This window comes from Saccopteryx bilineata, chromosome 2, assembly GCF_036850765.1.
Source record: "Saccopteryx bilineata isolate mSacBil1 chromosome 2, mSacBil1_pri_phased_curated, whole genome shotgun sequence".
Taxonomy (NCBI): domain Eukaryota; kingdom Metazoa; phylum Chordata; class Mammalia; order Chiroptera; family Emballonuridae; genus Saccopteryx; species Saccopteryx bilineata.
In genome coordinates, this window is record NC_089491.1 from 141706241 (window position 1) to 141728106 (window position 21866).

Sequence of the window (21866 nt, forward strand, 5' to 3'; positions counted from 1 at the left end):
CAACATCACTAATCATCCAGGGAAATACAAGTCAAAACTGCAATGTGATTAACACTTTATACCTATTAAAATGGCTATTATCAAAAGACAGGAAATAACATGTTCTTTCAAGGATGTAGGAAAGGGAAATGCTGGTGTACTGTGGGTGGGACTGTAATTGGTGCTACTACTATGGAAAACAATATGAAAGACCCTCAGAAAATTTAAAATACAATCTAGCAATTTTACTTCTGGGTATTTATCCAAACAAAATGAAAACACTAACTATTATTGCAGCACTATTTACATTAGTCAAGATATGGAAACAACCTAAGTGCCCTTCAGTGGATAAATGAGTGAAGAATATTTTATATTATACAATGGAATATTATTCAGCCTTAAAAAGGAATGAAATATTGTCATTTGTGACAACATGAATGGACCTTGAGGGAAATATGATAAGTGAAATAAGTCAGAAAGAAAGATATATACCATACAATCTTTATTAAATATGAAATCAAAAAAAGAAGAAAGAGAAGGAGAAGAGGAAGAAAAAAGGAGGAGAAGAAAGAGGACGAGGAGAAGGAAGAAGAAGAGGAAGAAGGAGAAAGAGAAGGAAGAAGAGGAGGAAGGGGAGAAGAAGAAGAAGGAAGAGAAGGAGGAGGAGGAAGGAGAAGAAGAAGGAGGAGGAGGAGGAGGAGGAGGAGAAGAAGGAGGAGGAGGAGGAGGAGGAGGAGAAGAAGAAGAAGAAGAAGAAGAAGAAGAAGAAGAAGAAGAAGAAGAAGAAGAAGAAGAAGAAGAAGAGGAAGAAGAAGAAGAAAAAGAAAAAGAAGAAGGAGAAAAAGAAGTAGAAGAGAAGGAAGGGGAGGAGGAGGAGGAGGAGGAAGAGGAGGAGACATGCTCTTAGATGCAAGGAACAGATTGGTGGTTACTGAAGGTAGGCTTGTGGTTAGGGGAGTAATGGTGAATGGATCAATAAAGAAAGAAAAACAAATAAAAAATATATAATTGGGGCCCTGGTCAGTTGACTCAGTGGATAAAATATTTTCCTGGCACACTGAAGTCCTGGGTTTGATCCCTGGTCAGGGCACATATCAGAAGTAATCACCGAGCACATGACTAAATGGAACAACTAAATGGAACAATGAGTTGATGCTTCTCTCTTTCTCTCTCTCTCTCTCTCTCAATCTCTCTTCAAAAAGAAGAAAAAAGATATATAACTTGGGGAAAATGAAGGCATAGGACTTATGATATGGTCTTGTTGAAATAATTATATGAAATAATTCATGTTATATATATAAGACAGTGCTTGGCACATATTAATCACTCAATAACCATTATATTATTATCCACTGGAATAAAAGTATATTATGAACACTATTTATCTTTTTTTTTTATAAAAAGTATCTTTTTATAACAAACATGTCTTGTCTTTTAAAATCTAATCTAATTTGTGCTTTATTCTATACTACTTTTATAGTTACACAAACAGTAAAACAGTAATCTTGGGAGGATAATCTGCATATCATCTGCTGATGACTCATAATACATACTACAATATAAATAAAACTTGAGAACAGAATATGTGAATGAAGTCAACATAAAAGTTTATTTTATATAGTTCCATCTATATAAAAGGATAAAAATAGGTAAACCTATAGAGGCGAAAAGCACATTGGTTATTGCCCAGAGCTGAGGCAAAGGGGCAATGGGAAGTGCCCACTTAATGAGATCAGGGTATTCTTTTGGGGTGATAAAAATATCTTGGACCTAGCTAGAGTTACAACAACATTGTCAATGTATAAATGCATTTTTAGTGGTCTACTTTATATTGAGTAAATTCTACCTCAATAAGAAAATAAAGAACCCACTACATTCCACTAACTTAAAAAACTGATGGGATGAAACCCAAAGTATACTAGTCAGGATCCAATAAAAGGACAGAAACCACAGAGTTATTTAACAGTGAAAATTTAATATGAAGAAATACAGTACTAATTATAGTGGATTACCTACTAATGGGAAAAGAGAACTCTGAAGAATGCAAGAAGAGCAGATATAAGGAGAAGGCCTTTTTTTGTTGTTGTTTGTTTTTGTTGTTTGTTTTGCTTTTCTTTTGCTGAGACAGAACATCTGAGGAAGGAACCAAACAGGGAAGAACCTTCCTCCAAGGCTGGGACCCTGATCTTATTACAGAGGTTGTAGCAGTGGCCCATAGGATGGTGAATACATTCGCTAAGGCTCTGCACTGTGAGCTCACTGGTAATCTGCAAGGGGGACAAACTGGGAAGCTGCCTTCCGGGGGAAGCTGCTCACAGTGAAGCGCTGCTGGCTGTGTATGCTGCAGGAATTTACTAAAAGGGGCACCCTGAAACCAAGAAGCAGACATCCTTCCTCCTGCTGGGTCCCGTCAGTACTCTGCACTACCAAACTTAACATTGTGCCAGCTAGCAAAGGAGAAATGCTTACAGGGTCATATTGTGATTTCCATTAGTGCATAGCAAGAAATAAAAGAGTATTTTTACTGAGAAACAACAAATGGATAACTATCGTAAAATTATTTTAGCAAAGTAAGTTTGAAAAGTTAGATAAACTATTAAAAAGCATTTTACACAAAGTAGGTAAAAAGTTAGGTAAAATATTCCTTTATTTTTTTTTAATTTTTTTTTATCTATTCATTTTAGAGAGGAGAGGGAGAGACAGAGAGAGAGAAGGGGGGGAGGAGCTGGAAGCATCAACTCCCATATGTGCCTTGACCAGGCAAGCCCAGGGTTTCGAACCAGCAACCTCAGCATTTCCAGGTTGACGCTTTATCCACTGCGCCACCACAGGTCAGGCTAGGTAAAATATTAACAAAGCACATTCTTTAACTTTGGCAATAGCCTCCACTATTGATTCATGAGGCATGTAATAATCATTATGTGATTACTTAGTTGTATTCTGGGTTTGTGTTGTTACCTCTATTGAAAAGATGTATATCTTGGAGGGAGAGAGAAATGTTCAGTTTGTTTTCAAAAATAGATATATAAAATTATTATGTTCAACTGACAGTATTAGATTAAAAAAAGTAACAATGAATTTTAAAATGTCACCAATGAAGACATGCTTGTTGATTAAAAAGGGCATGATCTGCCATTTAGACACTCAGATGCTAATCATTGTTTTAAGTACAGTTTGTACCAGGTAGCTGTATAACAAGGAAGGTGATAACTAGCTGTACTGGAATACACACTAAAATAAATATTTCTAAATTGTTAAAAAACCCAATTATGATTAAGTTGAATAGCCAGAACATTGAGTATGATAACAAATAGCTGATAGGACAAAATGATAACATTCCTATCATAAAATAATAATTTTTTTCTATCATCTTCAGAGCAAATTATAATCTATCAGAAATAAATTATTGGAGTAAAGTGTTTTAAGGATATTATTTTATGGGATAAGAATTTTCATCTCAACTTTGATGTTTGTTTTTGAAAAATGGGCTTCACTTCAATATTTATATAGCAGCAGGGGGCCATTATCTTGTGACAACATTTCATTGCATTGACATTATCTGTTAATTATCTTTGCCACCACTAATTTTGAGCCTGGTGTGCTGTATATGCTGGCTCTTACCAGTTGTATAATTGCTCTTTTCTTTCTCATTGATGAGTCTGGAAAATATACACTTAATTCCAAGTGAAACTCAGACAAAGGTTATCCTTTGCACAAAGCTTTGTGGAGGCACTATGATCATACAGAGCGGTTCAAAAATAATCTTCAGGTAGTCCAAATTGCCTCTGATATGCACTGTGTTGGTATGACCGTAATGGCCCCTACAGTTTCTCTCTCCTGAATACGTTCATCCCTTTCAAATAACATAGTCTTTACGTAAATGTCTCTCACTACATGAATATCTTGTAGAGGTATTTAATAGGCATTTATTCAGTAAAAGAATACTTACTCATAGCTCCTTGTAAGGTGTTGGAATACATGGGAGTCAGAAAGACCAGAGAAACAGGCTTTATTGAAAGGAAGAAAGGAACCCTGCCAAGCACTTCTCCCAGGGAGAAGAGCACTGAAAACAGACTGAGGTAAAACTTTATAGAGTTGGGGATAGCCTCGAGCAAGGGTGTGATGGTATGTTCGGCTTTCTGGAATACTCTTCATTGGGGTGATTGACCAGCTTCCTGGAGTTCCTTTGTCCCATGGGCGACTGTCTGGTAATTAAGGGTGGGGTCAGGCAGCCAAGCTGAACAGCAAAAGGGCAGTTTGGAATTCACGTATCTATCACCTATCTCTATATCTATATCTATATCTATATCTATTATCTATACATCATCTATATCTATATCTCTATATCATCTATCTATATAGCCTCTATATCTATATCTGTATCTATATATCTATCTTTATATCTATATCTAGTCTCTATCTATCTATCTATCTATCTATCTATCTATCTATCTATCTATATCTATCTATCTATCTATATCTTTATCTTCATCTATATCCCATTGTTTCTATTTCTCCAGTGAACCTAATACAAATTCAATGGGGTAAAGTTTGTGTAGCCAGAGGGGAAAATGAAAATGGGACCTTGAAGGAAGAAATTAATTAGATAGACTCTTATGTTTTAGAGAGAGAGGAACACTGCATGCCACTCAGAACCAAAGAGGAAGTGCCAGTTCTTGGTAAGATGGTAGAAAACAGTATTGAGAGGAAGGTCTAAGCCAGAGCTTTTATTAGGGTTTCTGTATGAAAGGCAAAGCAGGACAGAGTAAACAGTTTAGAACTGTTGGAATCCATGGGAGTCCGAAAGACCAGAGTAACAGACTTTACTGAAAGGAAGAAAGGAACCCTGCTAGGCACTTCTCCCTGGCAGAAAAGCATCGGTTATAGACTAAGGATGAATTATATAGTGTTTGGGAGAGCCTGAGGGGATACTGAGGCAAAAGTTCTGGTATGTCCAAAATGCTCCTCCTTGGGGGGCTTGCCAGCTTCTTGGAATTCCTCTGTCTCAGGGGCAATAATAGTCCAGTAAGGGTGAGGTCTGACAGATAAGCAGAACATCAAGAGGGCAGTTTGGAATTCACGTATCTATCATTTCTCAACTCTGTGGTTACATATAAAAGAAAGGCAGTTATTAATTTTATAATATACGATGAGGGGTGATGAGGAGAAAGAGGAAAAAAAATGGTAAATTATTGCTTCCTCTGGAGAGAACTCAAGAAAAGAACCTTGCCAAGCTAAGTCCCACATCCAGTAAAGGAGGTCATCAATTTCCATGCTGTAAGTTCTGAACCAGGCGATGTCTCTGAAAACCTGAGTGAGGGAGTAAAAAAAATTTGTGAGGTAATAATTGTGCATTGCTTGCTGCGAGTGCCGAGTGGACAGAGTGACATGGTGATACATGGTCTCCTGGATGAGCCTCATGAGACGTGCTGGTCTGGTTCCTCTTGAATGGAAGGACATGTGGAGATTTTTACAGACAGGGAACCTGTTGGTGTAAGTTTTTAGAAGGACTGAATATGTGTGATTTAAAAAGAAGGAGGGGCGCTGGCCGGTTGGCTCAGTGGTAGAGCATTGGCCTGGAGTGCAGGAGTCCCGGGTTCGATTTCTGGCCAGGGCACATAGGAGAACCACCCATCTGCTTCTCTACCCCTCCCCCTCTCCTTCCTCTCTGTCTCTCTCTTCCCCTCCCGCAGCTGAGGCTCCATGGGAGCAAAGATGGCCCGGGTGCTGAGGATGGCTCTGTGGCCTCTGCCTCAGGTGCTAGAATGGCTCTGGATGCAACAGAACGACGCCCCAGAGGGGAAGAGCATCACCCCCTGGTGGGCATGCTGGGTGGATCCCAGTCAGGCGCATGCGGGAGTCTGTCTGACTGCCTCCCCGTTTCCAGCTTCGGAAAAATGAAAAAAAAGAGAAAAAAATAAATAAAAATAAAAGGAAGGAGGTTTGGAGAACATTCAGGAGGGAATTTCTCGGGCTGAGGGATGGTTTCTTCCTGCTGTTATCCCTACCTATTTGATATTTCCCTCGTGAAGTTCTCCTTGGGGTATTGGAGAATAGGACTGTAGGAGCACTGGATTGTAGGTAATCCTAGAGATTTCTCTCATCCGGGCCTGTAGGAACTTGATAAAGAAGGGATCAAGTATATGGAGATTAGGAATTCAGAGATAAGGAGCGTTGTGTAGCAGGGTAAAAGTTCTTCCATGGTAGAGATATTTTTTCTTGGCAGCCCTGGAGAGAGCAGTTAGCTTGAACTAAAAGAAATGTTTCATGTCTGTTTGTAGGCTCTTCTTCAGCCAAGAAGGCCCAGTGATCTTGTCCCCTTACTCTGTGAAGGGTAAAAAGACTGAGAATGCTATTTCTTCTCCTAGTTCTTCAGGGATACAGGAGAGCTTTAGGGTTAGGGGACCTGTAGGGGTTGAAAGAGAGAATTTAGGAGGTTTGTTGATATAGGGTTTCAGATTTTTCTATCTTGTGAGGGCAGGTTTCAGGGTTGGTGTGTAGGGTTAGGTAGATTTTTCCAATTTTCTGATTGGCAAAGGTCTGCATGAAGTTCTGTAAGAAACTAGTGAACAAATGTAAGAGGCAGGGTCCAAAAGTTAGAAGAATAAATAGGAGAGTGAGTGGACCAATGAAAGGCAATAGTCAAGACACCCAGTTTGTGTGAAGCCACTGATTCCATATTTACGAATTCACTGGGCTTGAGAGAGAGAGAGAGAGTAGGAATAAGATAGGGAAGTGGCCAGTATCCTGCCCCTAGACCTACTTCTGTAGAGATTCCTAAAGCAACAAGAAGAGGGATTACCTGTACAGCTCGTTTGGTCCTTAGATTGATGGGTAGTGTACTAGGAACTGGAAGAGGTTCATGGGGTGGGATTAGGTTGATATTTGGGGTTAGATAGATTAGGGTACAGGTTCCTGTCCAATTAGTAGGGAGACACATATAGGTGTTGGTCCCACATGAGTAGAAAGCCCCTGATTGGGTGAGGCAGGCTGAGAGGTGAATAGAGAATGGAAGGACAAGGGGTCGGTTTTGTTTTTCTGTTTCTGAGCTCCAGATGGTCAGGGTGGAGGAAAGAGTCACCCTTAGCAGCAGTGGGAGTTGTCAGGATTACAGTGTGTGGACCTGTCCACGTGAAAGTCAGTCCTTGGGTGATGTAATGCTGGAAGCACCTCTTGGACAGTCTTTGAACAGTTTGCTGAGTAACCTATAAATCCTGCAAGTACTTAAGGAAAGGGTGGTTACATTTCTACACTTTACAGTTAGAGTTTAAGTCCTAGTAACCATGCTTCTAGCTGGAATTAGCAGAAGATCCCAGCCTACAATAGGCATGGGCATTGAGACAAGAGGAATAAAGGAGATACTATACATTAAATAAAGTAACAAACTCAGACTGTCAATACTCACAGTAGAAATCTTTGAGGGATAAATAAAATTCAAATATTCAGGCAAGGCATAGTAGATGGCCCTTGTGTTTATAAGAAATGAGATCAGCTTATCTGCTACTTGGAAGAAATACCTTAGGTTTGTGAATGATGTCCTTGGGCCTTCAGTGGCAATTCCCAGCATGCTGGACAAGGTCAAGTCATAGGTAGCTGGAGCAGGGCTAGAAGAGACTGAACCCTCCCTCCATGGAGCAAGAGGGCAGCTTACCTTCTCATGTCCCTCTTTCTACAGTACAATTGTGTCAACCGATGGCCAATTGACCTACAATTACATGTTCAAACAGAATCAGGGAGTAAGCCTGGGATGAGCTGCTGCTTCCCATTGCTTCCCTGGTTGTAAGTTTGGACGGCAAAGAGGGATTGTCTAGACAGTTAGTGCCCTGTCCTGGGTTTCGGCACCAAATGTTGGAATCCATGGGAGTCTGAAAAGACCAAAGTAACACGCTTTATTGAAAAGAAGAAAGGAACCCTGCCAGGCACTTCTCCTGGGGAGAAGGGCACCGGTTACAGACTAGGGGTGAATTATATAGTGTTTGGGAGAGCCTGAGAGGATACTGAGGCAAAAGTCCTGGTATGTCCAGAATGCTCCTCCTTGAGGGGCTTGCCAGCTTCTTGGAATTCCTCTGTCTTAGGGGCGATAGTCCAGTAAGGGTGAGGTCTGACAGATAAGCAGAACATCAAGAGGGCAGTTTGGAATTCACATATCTATCAAGAACTAGCTACGTTGAGTAATTCTGGTGGATTGGGCTATAGGAGTATTCTCTAGTTGCTTGCTGCCTGGCCCTGGGATGATTTAGGCAGGATACCGGCTTGGCATGTGAAAGATATAGGGTGGTTAGGCTAAACACTTGAGACTGATCTATTATTATATGAAATATGGGCTCCTGGCTGACATATTTGATATCTCTAAAAATTGATTAACCTCAAAAAAAATTAGAAAACAAGCCAGAGACTGGGAAAAAACATTTGCAAAAGATACATCTGGTAAAAGACTATTATTCAAAATATAGAAATAACTCAAAAATTTAACAATAAAAAAACAAACAACCTGGTTATTAAATAGGACAGCGACCTTAGCACACACCTCACCAAAGAAGATATACAGAAGGCAAGCATATAAAAAGATGCCCCACATCATATTTCATCAGAGCAATACAAATTCAAACATTGAGATACCACTAATCTTGAATACCAGCAGTATCAAGTGTTGGTGAGGTTGTTGAGCAAAAGGAATTCTTCTACATTGCTGATAAGAATGCAAAATGATAAAGCTACTTTGGAAGACAGTCTAGCAATTTCTTACATACCTAAACACCCTTACCATACAATCTAGCTGTCACAATCCTTGGTATTTCCCCAAAGGAAACAAAAGCATATATATGTCTTCTAAAAAACCTGTACATGGATGTTTACAGCAGCTGTATTCATCATTGCCCATACTTGGAAGCAACCAAGATGTCCTTCAGTTGGCGGAAGGATAAATAAACTGTGGTATATCCAGACAATAGAATATTCTCCAGCACTAAATAGAAATTAGCTATCAAGTCATGAAAAGACATGGAGAATCTTAAATGATTATTATAAACTAAAAGAAGCTAATCTTAAAGAGCTACATACTGTATGATTTTAATATATGACATTCTGGAAAAGGCAAACTATGGCAATGGTAAAAAGATCAGTGGTTGTCAAGGGATTGGGAAGATGGAGAAATGAAGAGGTAGAACACAGAGGAATTTGGGGGCAGTGAAAATACTTTGTATGATACTAAAATGGTAGGTTGTCCAAACCCATAGAATGTACACAAACAGTGAACCCTAATGTAAACTGAGGACTTTGGGTGATTATGTTATATGAATGTAGATTCATCCTTGGTGAAAAAAAAATGGACCACTTTGGTGTAGGATGTTGATAATGAAGGAGACTATACAGACATGGGAACAGAAAGTGTATGAAGACTCTTTGTACCTTCCTCTCTTATTTATAAACCTAAAATTGTTCTAAAAAAATTAAAGATTTAAAAACAAAACTGACTAGCCTTGGGAGGCAGTATTTCCTAAGTCAGCAAGCTTTTTCAGATGTCAAAAGATAATAAGATACAGAAAATTAAGAGTATAGTTTAAGGCCCTGGCCAGTTGGCTCAGCGGTAGAGTGTTGGCCTGGCATGCGGGGGACCGGGGTTCGATTCCCAGCCAGGGCACATAGGAGAAGCGCCCATTTGCTTCTCCACCCCCCCTCCTTCCTCTCTGTCTCTCTCTTCCCCTCCCGCAGCCAAGGCTCTATTGGAGCAAAGATGGCCCGGGCACTGGGGATGGCTCCTTGGCCTCTGCCCCAGGCGCTAGAGTGGCTCTGGTCGCAACAGAGTGACGCCCGGGAGGGGCAGAGCATCGCCCCCTGGTGGGCAAAGCTTCGCCCCTGGTGGGCGTGCCAGGTGGATCCCGGTCGGGCGCATGCGGGGGTCTGTCTGACTGTCTCTCCCTGTTTCCAGCTTCAGAAAAATACAAAAAAAAAAAAAAAGAGTATAGTTTAATAATTAATTTTTATTTGATAGGGACTATGTTATTAATCTATTTCTATTTTATTTATTTATTTATTTATTTATTTATTTTTAGGTGAGAGGAGGGGAGATAATGAGGCATACTCCCACATGTGCTCTGACCAGGATCCACCTGGGAACCCCTTCTGAGGCCAGTTTTGGAAACAACTGAGCTATTTTTAGCCCCTGAGGATGGTAGTTGGACCAACCCAGCTATCTTCAGTGCCCAGGGCCACACTCGAACCAATCAAGCCACTGAGTACTGGAAGAGAAGAGGGAGAGAAGGGAGAGAAGGAAAGGGAAGAAGCAGATGGTCACTTCTGTGTGCTCTGTCCAGGGACCAAACACAGGATGTCCATACGCTAGGCCGATGCTCTGTCCACTGAGCCACCAACCAAGGCCAAAGTATTTCTAATATTATAAATGTTCTTATATATTGTGTTAACATTTTTAAACCTGAAAACTAAATTATAAAGGAGAACACTGAATTACTAATATAAAAAAAAGCCATTTAGCCAATGAGGAAAGTTCTATACATGCAGTAATAAAACAAACAGATTAGCGAGGAAGAAAATTTATTTTTGTGGACTAGTATATGAATAAAATTGTGGCAGTGAGCCCATCATATTGTTAGTAGATTGCCCTTTTATGAGTGTCCTCACTACTTAGAATTATTTTATTTTTTATTTTTTAATTTTGTCTTTCTTTCCAAGTGATAGAAGGGGAGATAGACTCTCATATGCACCGACCAGAATCCACCAGGCAACCCCTGTCTGGGGTCAATGCTCAAATCAACGGGAGCCATCCTCAGTGCCCAGGCTGATGTGCTCAAACCAATAGAGCCACTGGCTGCAGGAGGAGGAAAGAGAGAGAGAGAGAGAAGGGGGAGGGGCAGAGAAGCAGATGGTTGCTTCTCATGTTGCCCTAAGTGGGATTCGAACTCAGGATATCAACACACTGGGCTGATGCTTTACCACTGAGCAAGTGACCAGGGCACTTAGAAACATTTTAAAAGATATAATTATTAGTTTTGTCTGTGTGTGAGCATGTGCACAATTTTTTTTTTAAATAAAAATTACCTATTAAAGGCTTATTTTTTCCCCTTATTGTTTCACATGTCTTTTGTATAGGAGTATAAAACTTAAGAGTTTTCATTTTTTTAAGCTTACAAAAGCTTCCCCCTTCTCCTTGGCCCCTCAGGAAAACTCGCAGGAGAGTGTATCTCTCATAAATTTATAGCATTAAAAAGCAATTCAGATGACCAATTGATAGTACTGTGTTCCTTTAAAGATGAGGAAATTGAGGCAAAAGTAAAATCAAGTAACTTGCCCACAGGTATATACTTATTAAGATTATACATATATACTGCATAGTTTAGTTCTGATACATGGTAAATAGTTCATCCACCACAGGCATTACTGAAATTAACCAAATATATACAAATATATTGAATATTTGATCAAAAATATGAATGAAGTATTTTCTGATATTAAGCCAAGATATGAATAGATTCCTTTTTGCTTTTTTGAGACATTTTAAATAATGTTTATATATGTATCTTTGTGTATATCTATTTCTATTTCCTATATAAATATTCTTTGGGCAATACCAAGGTGGAATATACAAGAATCTGAAATTTAAGGATATAAAATTTTTCAATGAAAAAGTTTTCTCTTTTCTATTCTTAACACACAGGCATAGCCTCTTCATATCAGGCTTTATATAATATATTACTGCTCAAAAAATTAAGGGATATTTCAAAATGAATATAAAGTGATAAAAAAAAGAAGCATTTGATTTTTTTCATTAAATGAGAATATCAGAAAAGCAAACAAAAAGTAAATAAATGTTTGATTATGCAAATGAGATGCAAAACCAACTTTTATTTTATTGATAAAAATGCACTATACATAAGGCTGAGAATACTGTAGTACCTGCATGTTTCTTAATGCCATAATTTTTGTGAGCAGTGTATAACACTTGAACAGTTAAATAGGTGGGAATAAGTTAATACCACTTAAAAGTTTGTGTTTTTACCCATTAGAATAATAGTTGTATTGCTATGTCAATATAAAATATATTTTATAGCAAGGGCTATTAAGGAAAGGTCAAAATGTAATTTCAACAGGTCATGCCTCTATGAACATAATTTACTTCTAGACATTAAGCTTATAAGAGCCTACTCTCAGAATATATGAGAAAAAATTAAAATGTTTATAATCATTGGTAGGTAAATTAACCATCACTATCTGATAATACAGTGTATCTACTAAATAAATGACAAATCAAGTACACATTAATAGAGATGCAGAACAAAGTTAATATGCTTAAAAATAGTTAAGGTGAAATTAAAATTGAACAACTTATGTCCTTCTTAATCATTTATGGAATATATACTAAAATTGGACAATTAGTATGCCATAAATGATGACTCCAAATTTTCAAATAACATACAGAGAATATGCTTTAAGTACAATTCAGTTAATAAAAAAAATAGTATGTTAAAGATAATATATTTGTAAATGCTTTTCAGAGCAAAGAATAACTTTTAATGCACATGATAATATATTCAGAAGTATATTGAACATACCACTTATTAACACTTATTAGCCCAGCATGTGGAAGTCCTGGGTTTAATTCCCAGTCTGGGCACACAGCAGAAGCGACCATCTGCTTCTCCATCCCTCCCTCTCCCCCTTCTCTCTCTCTTTCTTATCTTCCTGCAGCCATGGCTCAAATGGTTCAAGCAAGTTTGTCCCTAGTGCTGGGGATAGCATCATGGCCTTGCCTCAGGTGCTAAAATACCTGGGTTGCAGAGCAATGGAGCAGCGGCCCCAGATGGGCAGAGCATCACATGGTTGGAGTTTTTTTGGGTGGATCCCAGTTGGGGTGCATGTGGAAGTCTGTCTCTGCCTCCCTGCCTCTCAGTTAATAAAAAATATAGGTATAGCCAAAATTGTATGGTGAAAGAAATAGTAGTTTTTAAATGCATTAAAAGAGAAGAAAAAATACTCAAAACCTGTGAAGTAAGAGCATCTAACCTAAGAAGCTAGGAAAAGAAAACACAACATGTAAAAATAAAAATAGAGGAAAAAATATAGAAGAAAAATGTGCTGCAACAAGGAATTTCTACGTCTGGTATGTTGGAGTAACTGGTACTAGATTTGTCTTCTTGTTGATAAAAAAAGAAACACCTAGAAAATGACACAAAATATATAAAACAACTGTTTCAGACATCAAGAAAAACTGAATTCCTGCTCTCCCCACTGAAATCTGCTCTTTTACAATCCTTATCTTGGTTTATGGCAACTCCTTCCAGCTACTCAGATTAAAAACACTGGAGGAATCCTATAAATCTCTCTTTCTCCAACACACCACACCCAATACATCAAAAAGTTCTACTGGCTCTACTTTCCAATTATGTTTATAATTCTACCATGTGACTACTTCTCATGGCCTTACTTTTGGTCCAGGTAACCACCATCTCTTGACTAAATTGGTGAAATAGCCTCTGACATCATCTCCCAATTTCTTTTCTTTTGTCATCTAGAATCTATTTTTAAAAAAGAAATGTCATGATCCTTATGTCTCACTTCTTAGTTCAAATCCCCCCTTTTATAGAGTTAAAAAAATTTGCAATGCACTAACAAATTTCTTATGGGTGTTTCCCCTCACCTCTCTTCTTCATGTTCTACTAATCTACTCACTCCACTCAACACACACTTTTCTCCTTATTGTTCCATGAACATCCCAATGTTGCTCCAAGTTAGTGCTTTTGCACCAGCTGTTTCCTCTAGCTAGGATTCTCTTCCTCCCCAGTATCTGTGTGACTCAGTCCTTCCAGTCTTTCCATCTTTTTAATGAGGCTTACCCCTTCTCCTACCCTACAGCAAAGATAATTTTGCTCTATTTCCCATGGAATTTATAACTTTTCTAACATACTAAAATAATTGAATTATGTATCTTATTGTATATTTTGTTTTGTTCAATGATGTATCCTCAGAAAAGGTCCTTAAGAAAAATACTTTTTGAACACACACAAAATTAATAGGGTCTCCTGATTAAAAACAGATGTTTAGCAAACTAATATTAGAAATGAGTTTTCATAAAAAATGAAAACTTATATTTAAAATTTATAATGAGGCAAGGAATCATGCATTTACCACTTCTGTTTAACATGGCAATAGAGGTGCTAGACAATGCCATTAGATAAGCAAAATAAAAGTAAAAGATTTAAAGACTGAAAATAAAAATGTGGTATACTATACAATATGATTGTTTCAATAAAAACTACAAGAGACTAACAAATTATTAGAGCCAGTTAAGAGTTTATCAAACTTGCTGAATCTAAAATGAAAGACAGCCACTGGCTAGGTAGTTCAGTTGGTAAGAGTGTCAGCCTGAGCCCAGAGGTTGCTGGTTCAATCCCTGGACAGGGCACATACAGGAACAGATTGATGTTCCTGTATTTCTCTATCTCTCTCTTCCTCTCTCCCTAAAATCAATCAATGAGAAATTAAAATGAAGGACAGCATAAATATAATGGCTAAAATTATGATGAAGCTAGGTCTCCTCAGTATAAATGTCACTACATTTATATATAGGTTTTGCAAAAATTATTTAAACTTTCTGTGCCAAATTTGTAATTTAAAAAAAATGGGTAGATAATAATGATATAAATCTCACTGAATTGCCCTTACCAGTTGGCTCAGTAGTAGAACATCAGCCCAGCTTGTGGATGTCCCAGGTTTGATTCCCAGTCGGAGCACACAGGAGAAGCAACCATTTGCTTCTCCACCCCTCATCCTGCCGCTTCTCTCTCTCTCTCTCTCTCTCTCTCTCTCTCTCTCTCTCTCTCTCTCCCTCTCTCCCCCTCCCACAGCCATGGCTCAATTGGTTCAAGGATATTGGCTCCAGGCACTGAGGATGCCTCAGTGGAGCCTCCACTTCAGGTGATAAATATGGCTCAGTTGAGAGAATGACCCTTGATGGGCAGAGCATTGGCCCCAGACAGGGGTTGCCAGATGGATCCTGGTTGGGGCACATGTGGGAGTCTGTCTCTCTATCGCCTCTCCTTTCACTTAAGAAAAATCAATCAATCAATCAATCCATCCATCTGTTCATCTCACTGAATTATTGTGAGACTTAAATAATTTAGTATGAGTTAAGAATATAGAATAGTACTTACACATAGTATTATTTAAATATTAGGTTTTTTTATTATTGCAAAAGCAGTGTAAATATCTATGATATTCCTACACAAAAGAAGTAAAGAACTAAAGGTTTTAAATTAGGGGGATAAATGGTGATAGAAAGAGACTTGACTTGGGGTGGTGAACACACAATACAGTGTACAGATGATGTGTTATAGAATTGTGCACCTCAAACCTGTATAATTTGGTTAACTGATGTTGTTAATCCGATAAATTCAACAAAAAGGAAAAAAGTCATTTGCTTTTAGGAAGGCAAGGTAGATTAAAGGCTATCTATATTTCTAAAGATAATAGCTAGTGACAAGATGCTGATTTTTTGAGGATATTGAGGTGGCTCCATTAAAGTGCCATTGGTCTGAATCACTCTATATTTTCTATCCAAGTACTTTTCTGTTCACAAGAGAAAATACAAGAATGTAATTGTCAGTAAGAACTAGAAATGACAATTTATCATTTTGTAACTCTCACTCTCATTGTTAACTTTAAAGAAGTATTTATAGGTGGTAGGTGAACAGGACTTTCATTCTGCATTCTGCACAATTGAGGGTAATTTGAACTTTCCTTAGGCATGAGAAAAATATATAATTTTACAAATATGGATTAAATAAAAGTGGCTACTGAAAACAAATAATTAAATAAAAATTTAAATTTAAAATAAACTATTAATAATAGTATTTTAAATTATTTATTCCAATAGAGCAATGCTTATTAAATTATAGCCTTTGTGTGTACAAATATAACCCACTGCCTAGAAATATAATATATATAATACTAATAAGAACAATCTGAAAGATACAACAGTTTCTTTTTTGTAACTAAAGTATATTGACCACCTATTATTTATAAGAAAACATTTCTTTCATTATCATATATATGATATATATGATATATATCTTAAAATGAAATGTAACTTGTGCTGAAATTTTGTGAGCTATTATTTTCCATTGTGTTCCTATGAAGTGTTTCCTTAGCTAAAAACTGAGAGTGATTTCTTTCAGAAGAGGACCTAAATTTTTTTAATCAGCCTTATAGCCTATATTTATATAAAAAATTTAACAGTTTTAATAGTATTGTCATTATTTTAATGATGCATCAAAGAATGTGTATGTTTTAAGTGAAAGCAACACTATTTCTTTTGTCCTTGACACATGTAGTAGAAATTCTCAAGCTAATAATGAGGCAGGCAGGTTCTAAGATTATATAAAGTCCAAAGTATAACATTTTAGATCAAGCTCAGGATTTGTTGCCTTATCTGAAACTGGCAAGATAACTGTGATATTCAGATCAAATAACCTGTGCTGTGTATTTTAAAGTTGACATATGATTAATCAGGAATTGCTGACAGGGTCATGAATGATAATATTAAGGAGCTTGTTCAACAAATCTTGTCTCTATGGGAACTGAATTTCTATTTTTGTGTGAATTTAGGATGTTATAGCTTATTCATTCATTATTTCATTGATATCTTTATTCATGTGTTCACTCATTTCCTCAACACAAATTTATTGATATCCTGTGGGAGATGTACTGATTTGGGTAGATGACAAGTGGAATTATAGACCTGTATTCAAGGTCTGCCACAATATATGGCATCAGGACTTCCTCCATACAATGGGGATGTGGAAGACAGGGATTTGGATTTTGGAAATCTTTAAGGCCACTTCTTGTTCTATAGTTCCATCTATGTTACAAATTTCTACAAGAGATTATCTGACCTCCTGTCTTTTATAACCTAATAAGAAATAAGAAAATGACATATCATTTTAGGATATCAGGAAAATAGCTTTAAAGTGTTAATCAAAGTTTAAAACAATTTATTTTGTAAATAAAGGTGCAGAAGCAGGCAGCCAGTGCAGGAATCTCCAGGGATAGATATGACGATGTCCAACTTGAGAATCTTGATATTGAATGTCCCAATGACTTGCCTTAACCAAAATCATGAGACTTTTCAGTGGGTAAGGTAGAATGCCAACTTGTTCATTTATTTTATAATTCTCAGTTAATCATCTTGAGTAATAGATTCCTTCCATGAGAAAAACTACAGGGAAAGCTTAGCTATCAGCGGGACTTTCAGTGGACACACATAGTCTCTAAGCAAATCAGAGCTACAAATAATATTTTATGTTTAATAGCATCAGATTCCATGGCCTATGCATTCAAATCAATGAGATCAGGCAATCTAATAGTGAGTTCAGATATTTGCAATTACTAACTCCCACTGTCTTACTGATTCTCATTATCCAGATTCCTGAAAGATCAACCTTAATTCAGAATAATCCATTACCTCTTAAGATATATCAACAGTCAAATCTTGTGAGTGTTTTTGTATCTTTTTGACTAGCTTTACTCTAACTCTATGTGTGTAGAATTTAGAGTGTGTCTCACTAAAATCAGCATTAGTCATTTATGTCTAAGGACATGTGATGTGATGTGATGTGGTTCTTTAATTGTTCAGTACACAAATCTGTTGGGAGGTGTTAGTCATTTAAACTTTTTAAAGTTTGATATTGAAATTATTATTCTTTTGGTTATTTATGTACTGGTTTATTTTTTGAGACATTGAGATAAATTATCTGTTTTCTTTGCAAAGGGTGGTATGTTAATTTTCACAGTTATTATCTCTGAGTTATCATAGCATCTCCCTTTTGTTCTTTCAACACTCCAAAACTTATATAACTAATTTTCTATATTAAAGGTCTTTGGTGGAAATATGTGAATATTTTCTATTTCCTGGCTGGATCAACTGCACCTGAACTTATACTTAACTATTTCAATGTTATGGCTCTTTTAGTCATAGATTAAATGGGAAATTGAAAGATATTAACATCTGTCCTTAGATTACTAAATAAGAATAATGGGGAAAATGTCTCCACCCTCTATATCTTTACCTATCTATATCTGTATTTATATCTATAGTTGTATCTATATCTATACTGATAATTATGGAAGTAGATAAATTTCAGATGGAGAAACTTTATCTTAAAACCTGATTATAACTTCTAACATCTAGTACTAATTATTATGGTATGTGACCAAGAGGTATAAGTGGTGTCTTACTAATAAAAAATAAATACATTATTGTTTATTATTTTGCTTTCAAAAGAACAATAGGTTGTTTAATAAGAGATAGACTACAATTACGAATACTTGCTTAAACTAGCATTCATAGAAATAATGTGACAATATTTGTTTATTTATTAAAAGATTTTATTCACTTTTTTGAGGGTGGGGGAAGAGAGAGAGAGAGGAAGAGAGAAGGTGAGGAGGAACAGGAAGCATCAACTCCTATATGTGGCTTGACTAGGCAAGCCCAGGGTTTCAAACTGGTGACCTGAGCACTCCAGGTCAGGCCAATATGACAATATTTTAAATATTCTAATCTAGATATTACATTTAAATACTATATTATATAGATCAAAAGTAGTTTCTATGTATTTTCCATGTAGGAAACTTCAGTGAAAAATAATTTACTTTTTTTTATGATGGCTATTTAGGATTCATATAAGGAATAACTGGATCATTCAGATATGGTCAGTACACATGGACCTTGGCTGTAAAAAGCAACTTATGAATTTGACTCCAAAGGCAAGGGAATTAAAGGTAAAGATAAATGAATGAGACTACATCAAACTAAAAAGCTTCTGCACAACAGAAGAAACTGACAAAAAACCAAATAGGCAGCCAACTAAATGGGAGATGATATTTGCAAACAACAACTCCAATAAGAGGTTAAAATCCAAAATATAAAAAGAACTAAAAATCTCAGCAACAAACAAGCAAACAATCCAATTAAAAAATGGGGAGAGGACCTGAACAGACACTTCTCCCAAGAGGACATACAAATGGCCAACAGGTGTATGAAAAGATAATCATCTTCACTAGATATTTGAGAAATGCAAATCAAAACTACAATGACATGCCATCTCACACCTGTTAGATTGGCTGTTATCAACAAGACAGGTAATAAATGTTGGAGAGGCTGACAGGTAATAAATGTTGGAGAGGCTGTGGAGAAAAAGGAACCTTCATTCACTGCTGGTGAGAATACAGATTAATACAATCATTATAGAAGAAAGTATGGTAGTTCCTCAAAAAATTTAAGAGTAGAAATACTATATGACCCAGCAATCCCTTTACTGGGTATCTACCCCCCAAACTCGAAAACATTGGTACATAAAGATACATGCATCCCCATGTTTATCACAGCATTATTCACAGTGGCCAAGACATGGAAACAACAGAAGTGTCCCTCGACAGAGGATTGGATAAAGAAGATTTGGTACATATATACAATGGAATACTACTCAGCCGTAAGAAATGATGACATAGTGCCATATACGACAACATGGATGGATCTTGAGAACATTATACTGAGTGAAATAAGTAAATCAGAGAAATATAAGAATTGTATGATTCCACACATATGTGGGATATAAAACTGATACTCATGGACATAGATAAAAGTGAAATGGTTACCAAGGGGAGGTGGTGGGGGAACGATGTAAAGAGGGACAAATATAAGGTGACAGAAACAATTTGACTTTAGGTGATGAGTATACAACATAAGCAACAGTTCAAATGCTATAGAAATGTTTACCTGAAACCTATGTATTCTTATTGGTCAGTGTCACTCTATTAAATTTAATTTTCTAAATAAAATTTAAAAACAAACAAAAAGAACAAAATAATGAAGTGCATTTAGGCTTTAAACTAAAAAATACATTTTCTACTTACTTTGCTCGATGTTTAACACAAATGTAATATGCCTGAAAACAATAATTGGTATTCTAATAGCTATTCAACACAACATAGAATTAGCCTTTTCAAGGGAAATGGATGATAGTGTCCATCACATTGTAGTATTATGGTATGATTTATAAGAGGGATTTAACTTTTAAAAAGTTAACACTTACCTCATGTTTTATCCCCAAGATCCCTTTGGGGTGAAGATGACAGATACTCATGACCTGCATCCTTTTTCATAGTATAAGATATTAGAGACATTTTGTAGTTAGATGCAGAATAAGGCACATGTCATGTCTATTTTCTATATGGAACATTATTTTAAAATAATCATTATAATAAAAATACTCAGTATAGAATTATTTAAAAAAAGATTAAAAATAGAAATTTATACTAATGGATTCAGAAAAGGCATTAAAACTATAAGAGCTTAAGAGAACAAATCTCTACAAGCAAGATAATTAAAAGGTAACTTGTACAATAGTTATGTATTTCATGAAAAATGTACATAGTTCAAAATTTTGTGCAGCTGGATAATAATACATGGTCACAAAGAGACCATATTCTTTTGGAGAAAAAGTCACAGGAAATATATATATATATATATATATATATATATATATATATATATATATTAGATAGAAACAAGTGCTTCTTTATTTTATTTTATTTTATTTATTTATTATTCATTTTTATTAGGGAGAGAGGAGAGAGAGAGAGAGAGAGGAAAGAGAGAGAGAAAAGGGAGAGGAGCAGGAAGCATCAACTCCTATATGTGCCTTGATCAAGCAAGCTCAGGGTTTCGAACCAGCGACCTCAGCATTCCAAGTCGACACTTTATTCTCTGCACCACCACAGGTCAGGCACAAGTGCTTCTTGAATGATGATTTCCACTTCTTGAATAATGATTTTCATTAAAAAAAAAAACCCAACTCTTTAAGGCACCAACATTATTTGTGTTATTACCTATACAACAAGATCTTGGAATAATTTCCTATAGAAGCTATAATTTATTATATTTTGAATGCTTTTAACTATTTTACATTAAATAAATAGCAACTTTATCCTAGTTTTCAGCAGAGGGCTAGTTTACATCATAGATCAAGATAATCTAATGGAAAAAACTAATCAATGCATAGAAAACAGTTTTTAAATGTCCTGCATTTTTTTTTCCTGTATTTTTCTGAAGCCAGAAACGGGGAGAGACAGTCAGACAGACTCCCGCATGCGCCCCACCGGGATCCACCCGGCATGCCCACAAGGGGGCGACGCTCTGCCCACCAGGGGGCGATGCTCTGCCCCTCCGGGGCGTCGGTCTGTTGCGACCAGAGCCACTCTAGCGCCTGGGGCAGAGGCCGAGGAGCCATCCCCAGCGCCCGGGCCATCTTTGCACCAGTGTAGCCTCGGTTGCGGGAGGGGAAGAGAGAGACAGAGAGGAAGGAGAGGGGGAGGGGTGGAGAAGCAGATGGGCGCTTCTCCTGTGTGCCCTGGCAGGGAATCAAACCCAGGACTTCTGCACTCCAGGCCGACGCTTTACCACTGAGCCAACCGGCCAGGCCTAAATGTCCTGCATTTTAAGTAAGACAATTATAAATGAGCAACTGATAAACTTATTGCCAGTTTTTAAATTCAGTAGTTTACACTATAAGGAATTGGTGGAAACTTTTGTGTCTGTTGCAATTGTCAAAATACCTCCTTTGTTCTTTCACAGCATGATGCAAGTGACCTGTTATAATTTGTTGACAATGTAGCTTGCTCGTTTATGTAGATTAGGTATCCAGATATAATAAAAATAATTGGACAGCTCTTTATTACACTAAGTTTTTCTGTCTTTTACACATAATAAATGAATTTTCCAGGCCTCAGAAACTGACAATTTTTTTTGTTCTGTACAAGTTCATTAAAATATATAGGATGTGAAAGCACGCTAGCTTTGTTTCTGCCATAAGACAGAT